This window comes from Lottia gigantea (assembly GCF_000327385.1).
Source record: "Lottia gigantea unplaced genomic scaffold LOTGIsca_13, whole genome shotgun sequence".
Lineage (NCBI taxonomy): Eukaryota > Metazoa > Mollusca > Gastropoda > Lottiidae > Lottia > Lottia gigantea.
In genome coordinates, this window is record NW_008707425.1 from 400253 (window position 1) to 415970 (window position 15718).

General features: G+C 33.4%; 1 protein-coding gene across 1 annotated transcript in view; it reads right to left on the reverse strand.

Annotated features, from left to right (window-relative positions):
- LOTGIDRAFT_149649 (hypothetical protein) overlaps positions 1-8144 on the reverse strand; it is a 45188-nt gene extending 37044 nt beyond the window's left edge. The window contains exon 1 of the mRNA XM_009048869.1: positions 7962-8144. The gene's annotated coding sequence lies outside the window, so the exon portion shown is untranslated. The remainder of the gene's footprint in view (positions 1-7961) is intronic.
- Positions 8145-15718: the final 7574 nt, after the last annotated feature.

The following is a 15718-nucleotide window of genomic DNA, read 5'->3' on the forward strand; positions in this document are numbered from 1 at the left end:
ATCACACCCATCTTCCTTGTAATTATTTAAAATAAGATTTCTGATATATGCTATTTACTTTATATATACATACACACACTTGATCAACTGAATTTGTTTTTAAATGAGTAATTTTATTCAGAGTGTACTAATTGTTCATATAGTTTTGTCGTTTGGCCTTATAATGGCTTGATATTTGTATTCAATATCTTCACAATGAGGAGATAGATTTTTCTCCAATTTTGCTTAAAATCTGTACATTAAGTTGACACCAACCAAAAATAAATCTCTTTACACAATATGATACATACATCACATAATAATAAAGTGACTGGTGGAGCAGCTGCTGGTGTCGAAATGGTTAAGATGTTTCAAGTACATATATATCTCCATCAGTTTCAAGTAGGAGTGTGTATATTTCATCAGGATGTGAAGACAGAAAGACTGATACAGGACTAATCTCAACTAAATAAATATTACAATGTCATCATCACAGTGGAGTTATTTACAAATCTACCTATCAAATAGTCAAATACTGTACATTTAGTCTTTATTTAGTCCCTGCTAATACCTTATGTCACATAAAGTAAATATTGCTAGATATGCACTTTCTTTTTACATTCTTTCTTATGTTAATCTTAAACTGTAGCGAATATTCTTGCAAATGTGAATATTTGAATTTCGTGGTGAATTCGCCTAAAAATTCAGATTGGATAGTGAATACTTTCATCTCGGTCACCTGTCGGTCGTCCTCTCTTTACTAAAAATATTACCAACGCTTGCCAATGATTACGAATGCTTACCAACACTTGCTTATGCTTCCAAAAAACTACCGAACGTTGCAAATGAGCTTATGAAATAGATGTAGCAAATGCCTTGTAAATATTGCAAATGCTTGTGAATGTTATGAATGCTTGCAATTGTTACGAATGCCTTGCAAATGTTATGAATGCCTTGCAAATGTTACGAATGCCTTGCGAATGTTACGAATACCTTGTGAATGTTACGAATGCCTTGCAAATGTTATGAATGCCTTGCGAATGTTACGAATGCCTTGCAAATGTTACGAATACCTTGTGAATGTTACGAATGCTTGCAAATGTTACGAATGCCTCGCAAATGTTATGAATGCCTTGTGAATGTTACGAATGCCTTGCGAATGTTACGAATGCTTTGTGAATGTTATGAATGCCTTGTGAATGTTATGAATGCCTTGTGAATGTTACGAATGCCTTGCGAATGTTACGAATGCTTTCTGAATGTTACGAATGCCTTGCGAATGTTATGAATGCCTTGTGAATGTTACGCATGCTTGTGAATGTTACGAATGCTTGCGATTGTTACGAATGCCTTGTGATTGTTACTAATGCCCTGCAAATGTTACGAATGCTTTGTGAATGTTACGAATGCTTACGAATGCTTGCGAATGTTACATATACTTGCAAATGTTACGTATGCTTGCAAATGGGCTAACTAATTTTACCAATGTTACCAAAAATCGATGGCAAACCAACAATTACTAAGACTTGCCGAATGTTGCAAAGTTTGAGCCACTGTCAAATATTTCCATTCGTAACCACATTTGTAAGCAAATTCACCAAAGTGTGAGACCAGAATTACCATAAATATTGCTCATCAAAAATATCCTTTTAGTTATTTGCAGGTGAAGCATGCACATACAAAACGCAGGAGCAAAAGTTCGGAATGAAAATGGTCAAGTAGAATGAAAATGGCCAAAAATCTTATTCTTTAAGAACCCAAGTCTGACACAAATGATAAGGAAAACTGGTTTAAGAACTTTTAGATCTGTGAGCAATTTATGCTCTATACTATAATAAACAACAACCATTCCATTTGGTACGGAAAAGGAGTAGATTCAACAGATCTGGTGACCTAATTGTACATGAAATATGGTTTAAAATATGTAAACAATGATAAAAACATGTCACTTTTGACATATTATATATAATGTCAATCTGGATTTAGCTTTCTGATTTAACAGATTACAACTTGACTCTAATGGTTTACATTAGTTTATGTAAATATTCAGATAACATAACAAATTCATGTAAATTTGACGAATTCCCTAACATCTATACTGAACATTTGGTGACTGCTTACAAAAGGAATAAAAATCGGAGTAATGTTCTTGTCCATGGTAGATAAGATCCCCTTTCATTTACTCCCTGGAGTAATTGCATTGCATTTTTGAAATATATGTTTATCTTGTAAATCTCTCCAGAAGTAGATAATTTATTATCAAATTGACGTATTCCAATGTCTACAGCACCAAAACCTCAACTAAGACAAATTTGATTTTACGCTCTCCAGGAGTTGAAGAAACCTTACTAGATATTGCATTCTTAAATTGAAAAGATAAAATTGTACACATATTTTGTACTTGAAATGTTTTTGAAAAGAACAATTTTTTATTGGTAAGTTTCCAAAGTAATTTTTGTGTTTAAAATTTTGATGAAAAAACAAATATCACATATTGTGCACATGAATGTTATTGAAACTTTCATAACAGTCTGTAATTTAGCTATTTCAAGATATATTGGTATCATTTTTGTCTTATAAAGTAAAGAATTTGGATGGAGTGATGACAGTGTGTATATAGAGCTAACTGGACACCTACTAAAGACCATGTGAATATAATACATACTTAAGTATACTAAGATAATGATCTACCAACACAATAAATCACATAGTAAAATATAATAAAATATAATAAACTAGTCTATATCAAGGCAAGAAAGGCCAGGCCAAATAACCTGTACTAATAAGTCTGAGAAAGATCAATGCCAAAAGCTTTGGACAAGGACCAGCTGGTGGAAAGGATCCTCAGTAAACCTCCCTATATTTGTAACAAGGCAACTTTGGTTCCAAAAAATTCTTGCCCAGTCATAGACCGAGGACATGCAGATGGTAGAAAGGATCTTCAGTTGTTATCCTGGTATAAGGTTTTATGAGAGAAATTCATATAAGAGCACTGGCCTTGGTCACAAGTAGGGACTGTGAATTTCAGAATTGGAATACAAAAATTTGTTGGAGAGATTTACAAGATAAACAATTCAGAAATGCCAAGCGATTGTTTCAGGGAGTTAATGAAAGGGGATCTAATCTACCAAGGACTATGGTTATACCTTTTTTTTGTCTTTGACTGACTTGCAATCATATTGCTCAAGTGAGTACATCCCATATATCAATACTGAGTTTATCTAAGAAATGCCTGATATATCATAGTATATCACATTTCTCGCTATGGCCTTAATATAATATTAATAAAGAGGACCAACATACTATTAGGCTGGACAAGTGAACTATTTAGGACAGGACAATAACTTATTTTTAATCCTATTCACAAAAGGTCGTGAGAGATTTCAATATACTTGTCAAAGATATTTTATTATTCACTCTGTTCATCATAAAAAAAGCAGGAAATGTTTTTGACTTGACTCATTTTTCCTTGAAATGTGTAATTTTGAATGAGAAGTTGAAAGTTAATTTTTTTTTAAAACATGTGAAACTTTATAGCAATAGTGACCATACTTGTTTTAGAATTGCATATAGTCTGCCAGCTTACAAAAGTTCAACATAAATTTTTCAACAGCTTGCTTACATTCAACTTATTTAGTCAATTTTTCAAAATCTTGATGTCATATAACATCTTCAGTACCAAGAAATAGGAAGATTTTGGTAGTTTTACATTTAAAACATAGACACAAACAATATCAAGAAATGAGTAAATGAAACTCATCTTCCTCACTAGAATAGTGATACAACAATTACCGGTACCTATTTTGACTAACCAGGGAAATTTTGTCTTGTTCTTAAAGGAATTCATATGTATACCATATAATGCATATATTTGTGATTCAAATGTGAGGTTCTATAGCACAGTTGGTTAGTGCGTTAGTTCTTTACATTGTTCGAATCTTGATCAGTGTGTGAAAATCTGGTGACCTTGAATAAGTCATCTTCACTCATAATTCCAGTCAACCCAGCTGTAAATGTGCATGGATAATCCAAGAAAGATCAATGCCAAGAGGTTTGGCCAAGGATCAGCTCGTAGAAAGGATCCTTATCTGTGAACCTAAGTTGCTATCCTTGTAAAATATAGTTACTTCTATCTTTTCTTACTCAGTTAAATAACCCTGGTTAAAACTAAAAACAGTGCAATTATAATACAGCCTTTAAGTCAAACAACACTTAAAAAACCTTCTTCCAAACCATTATTCAGTTTATCACAAATCATTAATTTTTAACAACACAAGGTCACTAAAGCAATTCTGCTCAAAATCAGTTAACTGAATAACCATTTTAACACTAATTCTCTCTTTTGATTAATAATTATCCCATGTAAATCAAATTTCTGATTAGTTTTTTTTCCCTGATAAAATCTTGCAGTACAGAAAAAGAGCCTGAACCAGCTCATTAAGAGATGACAACCTACAATCAAAATATTTTCCCATGATGAAGTTAGTTGATAACCCTAACAAAAGATATGTTTTACTTTTTTTTATTTCTTATTAGGCTGATGGGAAAAAAAACTAAATGTGTAGTATAGTCTTTTACTAGTAGGAACTGGCACTGTTCATATCTTCATGTCTTTGAGGATAGCACAATCAGATCAAGTGTTCGAATGGCATTTTCAGCTTAGTTATGTTGAGAAAATGGTGGTTCTGGGTTTTAATCTCAGTCAACATGTTAAAATCCTGTAACATTTAATTCACTGAACCACTTTGAAAGCATGTCAACCATAAATAAAATTTAAAAAAATTCACTTATAAACTATCTGCCCACTAAATTCCTGTTGTAACATTAAAAACTAAAATCAGTCAACTGTAGAGAAAGACAATATTTAAGTTGTTAAATATAACTATAGAAAATAAAGTCAACTTTTTCCTTCACATACCTTTATATATATATATACAAAATTACTTGTTATTATAACTGTCATAAATAAAACAGTCACCCATGAAATTAAATATATCATATTGTAAATGGAAGATTTTAAAGAGACAAGATCTAGTTTGAGAATTATCAAATTTCTTAAGAATTGAAATACAACAATTGTAGTTCAACGTGTTGCTTATTTGATCTCCATTTGGCTGATTTGTGATGCAGTATAAGGTTTTATAAGAGATACTCTCTTCATGGAAGCACTGGTCTAGGTATCAGCATAGGAAAACATCAATTTGATACGAAATTACCTACTTCTGGAGAGATTTACAAGATAAACAAATAATTCAGAAATGCAAAGTGATTGTTTTAGGGAGTTAATGAAAGGGGATCTAATATACCATGGACAAGAACATCAGATTTTTATTTCTTTTGTAAGCAGACATCAATTTGTCCTTGAGTTTTTTATAAAAGTGTTTGACAATCACAGAGGCATTTTTAGCTGTAGAATTGTAGGTGGCAATGAAAGGTATAATTTTATTGTCATGCTGGATATTTATCAGTGTGCAATGAGGGATATTTGATCAGGACAGTAGCAGTAGCCTTTCAAACTAAAAAGGGGCTATTATCTTTTAAGTCAGTCCCTTGGACCTGCATCAATTAAACGTTGAAACTGGAGCTACTATAAATAGACCTGACATAGTGAGAGGCAGCTAATTAGAGGCGTGTCTGTCATTAATTACTATTATGTCTTAACGAACAAACAATTCAAAAATTTTCTTCTAATTATATACAGTATTCCATATATGCCATATTGTCAATTTATAAACACATGTTCTTAACTTATTAAGTATTGATATTACATATTAAATATATTGTATTCACTAGAATTATAAAGCATATAATTTAACATATGTTACTGGAATGTATATTAGTAATATCCTTTATAATATTCAGGAATGTTATGAATTATATTCAATATTCATATTCAATAAATAACATTACATTGCATACAGTTTGTAACTTTTATGCATTAACCCTTTCAAGACGAGCACACTCTACAGACCAAATAGATATATCTTAGTGGTCTGTGAAGTCAAAAATTTTACAGGAGGTTTTCAGAAAATGAGCAGCTCCCTTTTTTTGAAAATATTAATGTTTCACTTGTGCTACATAACTGTGTTTCCACTTGGGCAAATTGACGGTTCGGGAACCAAATCCTCTCTTTTTTTGTGTTCAGCAATTGATCGGGGCCAAATGAAAGCTAGCTTTCACTTAACAAGTTTGGCAATAAAGGGCGTACTGGTCTTTCTGGTCTATTGCATTTCTTACTAGTCTAAACAATAGTCTTGTACATCATGAGTTGTCAATAAGTGCGACTTTGTGATCTAGGCTAAAGTCGTTCTGGAACCAGTTTAACACAGTGTAAAAACAACATGTTCGGCAATAAAGCTGGCTCTAACCTAGCTTTACTTTACAATTCTCAGTGGAAACACGGTTCATGCAACCCATGAATCTAACAAGCCCAACAAATCTGGCCCTATCTCTTCCTCGCTGTGCTGATATCACATACGCATATCACATCTGAGGTAGGGCCATATTTGTCGAATTTGTACAAGTTTTTGGACTATCGACATTTAAACACCTTATTTGTCAATAGTAATACTTCCTTATATAACTGGGCGATATGTCTTATATTGATTAAGCCTAAAGGCTATTTATAGATAAAAAAAGGGGTAGAGTAGGTCTCTGAACAGGATCTTTAAAAAGGGTTCCCAGGTAATTCTGATGATGTAATATTCAAATCTAGGCCAAAATATACCCTTGAATGCTTGTGATTGAGAATTATTGGTATATTTTGAAATATTATGTAATATTAGAAATGGATATTATGGATATACTACTCCTACCTTTAACTTTTTCAATTCACATACCAGATGAAACAGTGCTAAAATGAATGGAAAGAGTAGTATATCCATAATAGTGTTTATTTTCCAATATTACTCTACTTCTAAATGTCATTTACAGAAAATTGATGTAATAGTCTTATTAATGTTATGTGTGATTTTCAAATTGAACTGGAATTTTTATCCAATGGCAGAAACTGAATGGAAATCTAACTTTAACCTCTTAGTTAAACATGCTAGTGCTGATATATTCTTTTGAAAAGCAAGACTGATATCAAAGGTAATGCTTTCTTGTCAAATTTAATAAAAAAAAATTGTTTGAGGGGTATCAGTGCAAAAATAAAGACACAAGAGGTTCTGCAGCTTGTAGGATATCCTCTCAAATCACCTCCCAAAGTAGCCATCAGAAAAATCTGTAAGAGCCTGAAAATAGATTCAAGGCCTCTAAGACTATTATTGCTAATTTTGTGGATTGTAAACTGTGTGGATTTTAATAAGACAATAAGCAGAGGCCTAGTGTGCTACAGGCTGTGCACGTTAGATTGAAGAAGAGCAAGCTAATGCTGCTGTCTTGGAAAAATTTCCCTCATTTCACCCTGCAAGGTGTTGCTGTCTTCTTCAGCCCACATGGCACAGAAAAGACGTAAAACTCTCATCAATTCATTCTCTTATACATATTCATTACATTGTTTATATAGAGACAGATTACATTAATTTTTTTGTGAATCATTGTATAGATGTTATATATGTTGTTTTGTATAATACATGATAAATATTGTTTAGATAACATTAGCATTTATAATAACTAATAGTAATTATATTGGTGATTGACCATTTGTTATAGCCATCTCTAGCCGATTACGATAGGTCTACTTATCTTAAGGGCATGATAACCTTTAAATGCTCATATAATAGGAAGGCTTGGCCCCTTACTGACACAATATTATGACAATTTTTAAATTGTAGGCTATAACTCTGAGCAAGTCAAGAATTAAAAATAACAAATTCGTTTCAGATCCAATGACTCATCATATAGTCTCTATCCTCCTGTCTTAAGAATCAATGATCATGATATACTTTTCATGCCGAGCATATTTTCGGTGACGAATATTCTCGACTATTTATTTTTTGTCTATGGCGTGGATGTCAAAGTAAATCATGTCTACTCACCTTAATTTGAGTAACAGTTAGTCTGAACTAAAAAATCTTCACAAATATTCAATACGAGTATCCTAATATAAGAACCTTATCTACTAAATATCTACACAGACCGTTGGGCAGTTAAGAATAGGATAATAATGACCGGTCGTGCACTTTCTCACAGCTACGTCACAGTGGAATGTAGGTTGGGACAGTCCCAGAGTAATGATAAATTCACAGGTTATAAATAAATGTGAAAATGTTTCAAGTCGGTACAAGTTATTTGTTGGATTAAAGGCATAATTCTCTTTCCCCTCCCTTCTTCACTTCAACGCGTGACCAAAAAAGACATATTATGAAAAAAGTAAGAAAGAAATATATTTGCTGTAGCCTATGAATGAATAAATGGGCTCTAAATTGGTAGACAGTAAATGGCAACATTTCTTCTGTTCTAAATGCACATTTATTTTGATTACTCGCCATCATCTTCAGCATGAGCAAGGTTTTTCGAACTTGCTATCAAAATCATGGTCTACAGATAACAGAAGATGTCATTTTACTTAAAACCACTGTGATGAAACTAACTGCCATTGTGTTAGGAATTTACATTGCCAATTTCTTGCAATATAATATTATTCTTTCTATATAATATTCACATCAGTTACCTCCCTTGAAATATAAAATTTGATCACTTTAATCTATGGTGTGTCCTAAGCACTATTTTTAATATTTACCTTTCATAAAGGTGAGTATATGCAGCAGCAATGGCGATTGTGGTGCCAGACAAGTTATGCCAACTTCTGGACACCTGATAGCTGTTGTCATTATGAAATACTTCCTCAGTAATGATTACTACTTTATCATATAAGTCCATTAGTTGCACCCAATGAATTGACGATATATTGTTCTTGTTATCCGGATTCCGGAATAAAATACAGAATTTTGTTTGCAATCTTTACGTAGGCTACACCTCTTGTTTGTCCCATCATATGAAGCTTTTAAGACCACATTAACAAACTTAAAACTTGAACCCTTGGAACATTTGAGGAGCTCTAAATTAACTCATTACGCTTCAGCTTTTATAACTCGTGGATTTCAGAACAAATATGATTTGTTACTTAAATTACACTTAGTGCACTTCGTACCAAGCATGATACAGACAAAAATAAATTGTCATTGTGCCAAGCATGATACAGACAAATGTAAATTGCCATTGTGACAAGCATAATACAGACAAATGTAAATTGCCATTGTATCAAGCATGATACAGACAAAAGTAAATTGTCATTGTGCCAAGCATAATACAGACAAATGTAAATTGCCATTGTATCAAGCATGATACAGACAAAAGTAAATTGTCATTGTGCCAAGCATGATACAGACAAATGTAAATTGCCATTGTGCCAAGCATGATACCGGCAAATATAAATTGTCATTGTTCCAAGCATGATAGAGACAAATGTAAATTGTCATTGTGCCAAGTATAATACAGACAAATGTAAATTGCCATTGTATCAAGCATGATACAGACAAAAGTAAATTGTCATTGTGCCAAGCATGATAGAGACAAATGTGAATTGTCATTGTGATAAGCATAATACAGACAAAAGGAAATTGCCGTTGTGCCAAGCATGATACAGACAAATGTAAATTGCCATTGTGCCAAGCATGATACAGACAAATGTAAATTGCCATTGTGCCAAGCATGATACAGACAAATGTTAATTGGCATTGTGCCAAGCATAATACAGACAAATATTAATTGGCATTGTGCCAAGCATAATACAGACAAATGTAAATTATCATTGTGCCAAGCATAATACAGACAAATGTAAATTACCATTGTGCCAAGCATGATACCGACAAAAATAAATTGTCATTGTGCCAAGCATGATAGAGACAAATGTGAATTGTCATTGTGATAAGCATAATACAGACAAAAGGAAATTGCCGTTGTGCCAAGCATGATACAGACAAATGTAAATTGCCATTGTGCCAAGCATGATACAGACAAATGTAAATTGCCATTGTGCCAAGCATGATACAGACAAATGTTAATTGGCATTGTGCCAAGCATAATACAGACAAATGTTTATTGGCATTGTGCTAAGCATGATACAGACAAATGTAAATTATCATTGTGCCAAGCATAATACAGACAAATGTAAATTATCATTGTGCCAAGCATAATACAGACAAATGTAAATTATCATTGTGCCAAGCATAATACAGACAAATGTAAATTACCATTGTGCCAAGCATAATACAGACAAAAGTAAATTGCCATTGTGCCAAGCATGATACAGGCAAATGTAAATTATCATTGTGCCAAGCATGATACAGACAAATGTAAATTATCATTGTGCCAAGCATAATACAGACAAAAGTAAATTGCCATTGTGCCAAGTATGATGCAGACAAAAGTAAATTATCATTGTGCCAAGCATGATACAGACAAATGTAAATTATCATTGTGCCAAGCACAATACAGACAAATGTAAATTATCATTGTGCCAAGAATAATACAGACAAAAGTAAATTATTAATTGTGACAAGCATGATACAGACAAATGTAAATTATCATTGTGCCAAGCATAATACAGACAAAAGTAAATTGCCATTGTGCCAAGTATGATACAGACAAAAGTAAATTATCATTGTGCCAAGCATGATACAGACAAATGTAAATTGCCATTGTGCCAAGCATAATACAGACAAAAGTAAATAGCCATTGTGCCAAGTATGATACAGATAAAAGTTAATTATCATTGTGCCAAGCATGATACCGACAAACGTAAATTGCCATTGTGGCAATCATGATACAGACAAAAGAAAATTGTCATTGAGCCAAGCATGTTTCTGACAAAAGTAAATAAATTGCCAGTGTGCCAAGCATTATTTTGACTAAGGTTAAATGTAATCTGACAGTTTGTAGAGCATGATACTAACAAAAGTCACCTGTCATTGTATCAAGCATGATTCTGACAAAAGTTTATTGCCATTGTGCCAAGCACGATTTTGACAGAGGTAATCTGACATTGTGCCAAGCATGATGCTAACAAAAGTAAACCACCATTGTGCTAAGCATGATTCCGCCAAACGTATGCTGCCATTATGCCAAGCATGAATCTAACGAAAGTAAAATGTCAATATACCAAGCATAATTCTGAAAAAGGTGATCTACCATAGTGCTAAGCATGATTCTGTCAAACGTAAACTACCACTGTGTCAAGCATGATTCTGACAAAAGTAAGAAGAAGTAAATAGTGATTGTGGTAGGAAGCTTTGTCAAAGGAAAATGACATTTTTCTAAAGCACGATCTGCTTGCTAACTGGATCCATTAGTATGTAATGGACACAGGGCCTACATCTTTCAGCGGGAAAAACTCGACTAAAAAGCGCGGAAAATTGATGTCTTCCTACGTCAAAAAGTCTGTCTAATTTACGCTCTGGATTCAGCTCTATGGAAACTGCCAAGAATTGTTGAATGACCCGAGCAAAATGTATCTTTAAGTTAAGACTCCCAGCGCCCTGAATGCTGGTAAAGATTACAAAAAATGAGCAGATATTTCACGTTAGCCTTCACGATACGACTGTCGTTATCATCTATGCATAAATTACCAATATTATAACTTTATCTGTGACAAGAACATCGGCATGGAGAATGTGCACGTTGGTACATTTTCGTCAATATTAATGTCATCAGATTTTAATTTTTTAAAAAAGTGATAAGGGAAAAAACATTTTAGCAAAAATGCAGATGTAGAATTTCCTTGCTCTTTTACCATTGTGTCAAGCCTGATTCTAATAAAACTCATTTGCGTCAAGCATGATTCTAACAAAGTCATTGTGTCAAGCATGATTCTAACAAAAGTCACCTGTCATTGTGTCAAGCATGATTCTAAGAAAAGTCACCTGTCATTGTGTCAAGCATGATTCTACCAGAAGTCACCTTGTTTAGCATGATAATATAAGTAATTGCAACATACATAAGATTCAATGATCTTTGTTAGAAAAAAAAAATTACCACTTTCCAAACTCACGTTAAATCATAGCCATGAAAGTGAGCACTTACTTTCCCCGATAAACTCTGAGCTGGATGGGAAGGTGGCGGTTTCAAAAAGTTATCTTAAAATTCAGGACGAAGTAGGGTTCCATTCATTATGACTTTCATAAGAATAACATTCCTTTATGGACTTAAGATTTCATCCGATCTGCAAGCAACAAAAGTTACCTTGTATACTGTATAGTCTAAGACCCACGATTGAAAAGTGACTTCAGTTAACACATGCAGAGAACTTAGTATCTTAACAACTGATTTCAACTCACACTAAATCATTTATATAATTTTAGTTTGAGGGTGAAGTTTTTTGAATACTTCACTGAGTACAAAAAGGCTATGGACTGTATTCTGGTAATATAAATAATAAACCATATTAAAAACGATAGAGTAAAAATCTTATAGCCGACGTATGCTACTACCTGTAAAATCTGTTTTGCAATATACGCGTGTGTTTGGATGCCCAAACCAACACTAAACGGACATGTTCGCCATTTTCGGGTTTGATTTGTGTCTTGAATATATGTAAATAGTCTTCGAAAGTACTAGAATAATAATTCCTTGAAAAATACCTAAAACTATGAAATTTACTTTCCTTTTCTATATATGACAAGTCTCAAGGAAATACTTCCAAACGCGGATTTTGGACACATGGATTTCGATGGTGAGCTGTGAACACTAGTACTAATTAGCACAGGTAAAAAATCCCGATCCCGAGACTAAGATAAGATTTATGTCTCGTGTTTGCATGATGTTATATTTGTAAAATTGTTTTCTGTTATGTATATCCTCACTTCCATGAATCGAAAAGGCCTGCATCAGTATTCAAACCAAGACGGTGATCAAAGGGAGATCATTTTCATTGGTTGCAGTCTGTAGTAATTGATAAACAATGAATTGACTCTCTTTATCAATACCGATTTTTGCATAATGAAATGAAAAAGATATAGCATTGCATTAAATATTTAGTGCATATCTTTACATGTATGTTTTTCAGAATGGAAAACGTCATCCCTCATTTTTTTTTTAGCAACTCTCGATATTTTTATCTCCCTTTAATCAATCCTGAAATAAACAAATCTTCAATTTTATGATCAATATCTTGTTCAAGTATATTTTTTATTTTATTGAAAATATCTACTGATCCCATTTTTGAATTTTGTTCTAATTGTCGGGTATTTGGAGCATTAATAAATGTATAAAATGTCAAATTTTAACCAAATAATTACTGACGATCTGAAACATCCATGAACTGCAGCAGCAACAGTCACTTAGTAAGAGAAAATGACAGGGAAATCGTTGTTCGCAGACATTTTGGATTTGCGCAAGTCCACTATCAACAGAATTCAAGTAGTCTATCTATAGAACCACAGAAATCGACTGATGTTCAGAGAAACTGGTCACGCTTTGTATTGCTCCTCTCAGCTACGTTCTACTTCCGCCTACTTTCCACCCTAAGACTGTCGAATGTTCTTGGCAAAACATTTATGAGTTATTGCCCTTAACTCACTAGGTAAAATTTAAGAGTTTTTGCTTTTCTAATAAATCACTAAACAACCCATTCTTTAATCTTTCGCTATATTTTAGACTCCTCTTGTAAACATCATAGGAACAAGACATTATACACTGAAATCAAAATCACCCAAGATTGGATTGAAGTTGAAACAATGTGGAAAGAACCCCATGAAATTGCACTTTAATTGTAGCAAAGCGGAAGCGATATAAACTTCGTTCGCTTTGCTGAAAGACAATATATTCTTTTACTGGTTGCCGATGGCGTGATTAGACGGACGGTTAATGTTACCAATATTGGCCTTAATTAGCATATTTCCTTCCCATCGCTAAAACCAATCCTTTTAACAGCCCACGTTTAGCCTCAAGACAAGTGTCTCGTCTTTTATATTATTTTAGTAACATCGTCTGAAACCATTCTACCATGTTTTCTTCAATTCTCAGATAAATCTACTCTGATTCGGCTCAAAGGATCTAAGAAAAGTTCAAACGTAGAAAAAATCAATATAATTGTCAAATCCATCTTTGAACAAAAAAAAACCTGTTAAACTTAAAGGACGATTGTCAAGAAATTGTAAATTTTACCGCACTTCTAAGTTAGACTATTCTTTTGAAAAAGCAACATCAAACATTAATGAAAACGACTTAAAAATCAATCCCAGGGCGAAAAATGTTTAAAATATACTTTCACCTGGAGGACACCTTTTTTCCTGACCAAAGACGTTGTAAAGCCATCTTCTTTTCGTGTGGATTCTGCATCTGTCAATGTCCATTCTTTGCCGTTTTGGGGTTCGATTTGGCACTCGACGATTCGTAAATATTCTTCAGAGGTAGAACTATTCGACAATCACTTAATCACTTAAATTCCTTCAAAAATTCATCACACAGGAAATTTCACTTTTTATTTATTTCGTTCATAAATGTATTCTCTCTCTGCAACTGAGGTAACCGAAAGTTGTATGTACGAAAATTTCGGATTATTCCTTAGCCGTTCTTAGAAATGGAGCGTCTTGAAAACATTGAGTCGTCCATGTAAAGCTGTGGACAGGCTGGGCGAATTTTCATGGCGAATAGTTCGGGCGAGTCTATCGCCAGCGAACTTCCCCTAGTGTGTCCAGTGTTACGACATTCGCCCGATTATCGACTACGTAACTAGGACAGATGAATAAAATATTCAACTGTGGCTTAACAAGTTAAAATATTTTAGTAAACTATTCACGTAAGGAAATAATTAATTTTAGCCATATTTTTTATAATGGCGGTGACATTAAAGCCAAACTTATTCTGGTGATATTGTTGATGAGTAAAGGTTTTATCATTCAACTTAACGATAAATATATGATCATGATTACAGACAGTTCCACTTTAAAATACTGATAATTGGTCAAATTAGCCTTATTTTGTTCATTGTTTTTCAGTCTAATTTGGTGAAATATGGCCGCTAGTAATAGACAAATCTTACAAAACAAACTAGCATCTGACTTTAAAAGATGACCCAAAAACAAGTTTGGTGTTGACATTCTTCAAAACACCGTCTTCCATCCATGCTAGTGGATCAATGAAATCTTAAGGACCCTTTCTAGAAATAGTATCATTAGCAAGCCGGTAAATCAACTATCTCCATGGAAAGAGATGCAAATAAAATACAAAGATTGTTGACAATTAAAATAAACACATCATTTGCTTAAGTTTATTAAGTAACACACTTGCTTTGGCTGCCACGCAAGGTGTTAAAAAAAACCTTCCCGTGCCAAACCTTCAACGAAATCTGCTTCTGCTGATTGTGTGTCATGGGATCGTGTGTTATGTTATACTTCAAAAGCACAGAAAGAGTCTGAAAGAGGAAGTATTATTCGAGCAGTTAGTGAAATAATATTAAAGTTATCCAAGATAACACATGAGTTGCAAGTTATGCCAGACCGAGTTCTCCAATAGGAAAACAGACACTATAAATTCTATTGAAAATATAAATTAACACTTCTTTGAGTGGCATTTTATTGAGACAAGTGATAGATAGACACTAATAGATAGTCATGCCACATGTGATTCAACACACTCTGCATGTTATAAGATACAATAATGAATGAAAGGGACAATCAAATAAATAGGTCCACGGTGGGTGACGATTTATCAGGTAGCCCTTGTTGTTGGTGAGTTTTCCGAAGGATGATTTGGTAGCAGTCGGTCAAAAACATATATGTTTCAGCCTTATTAA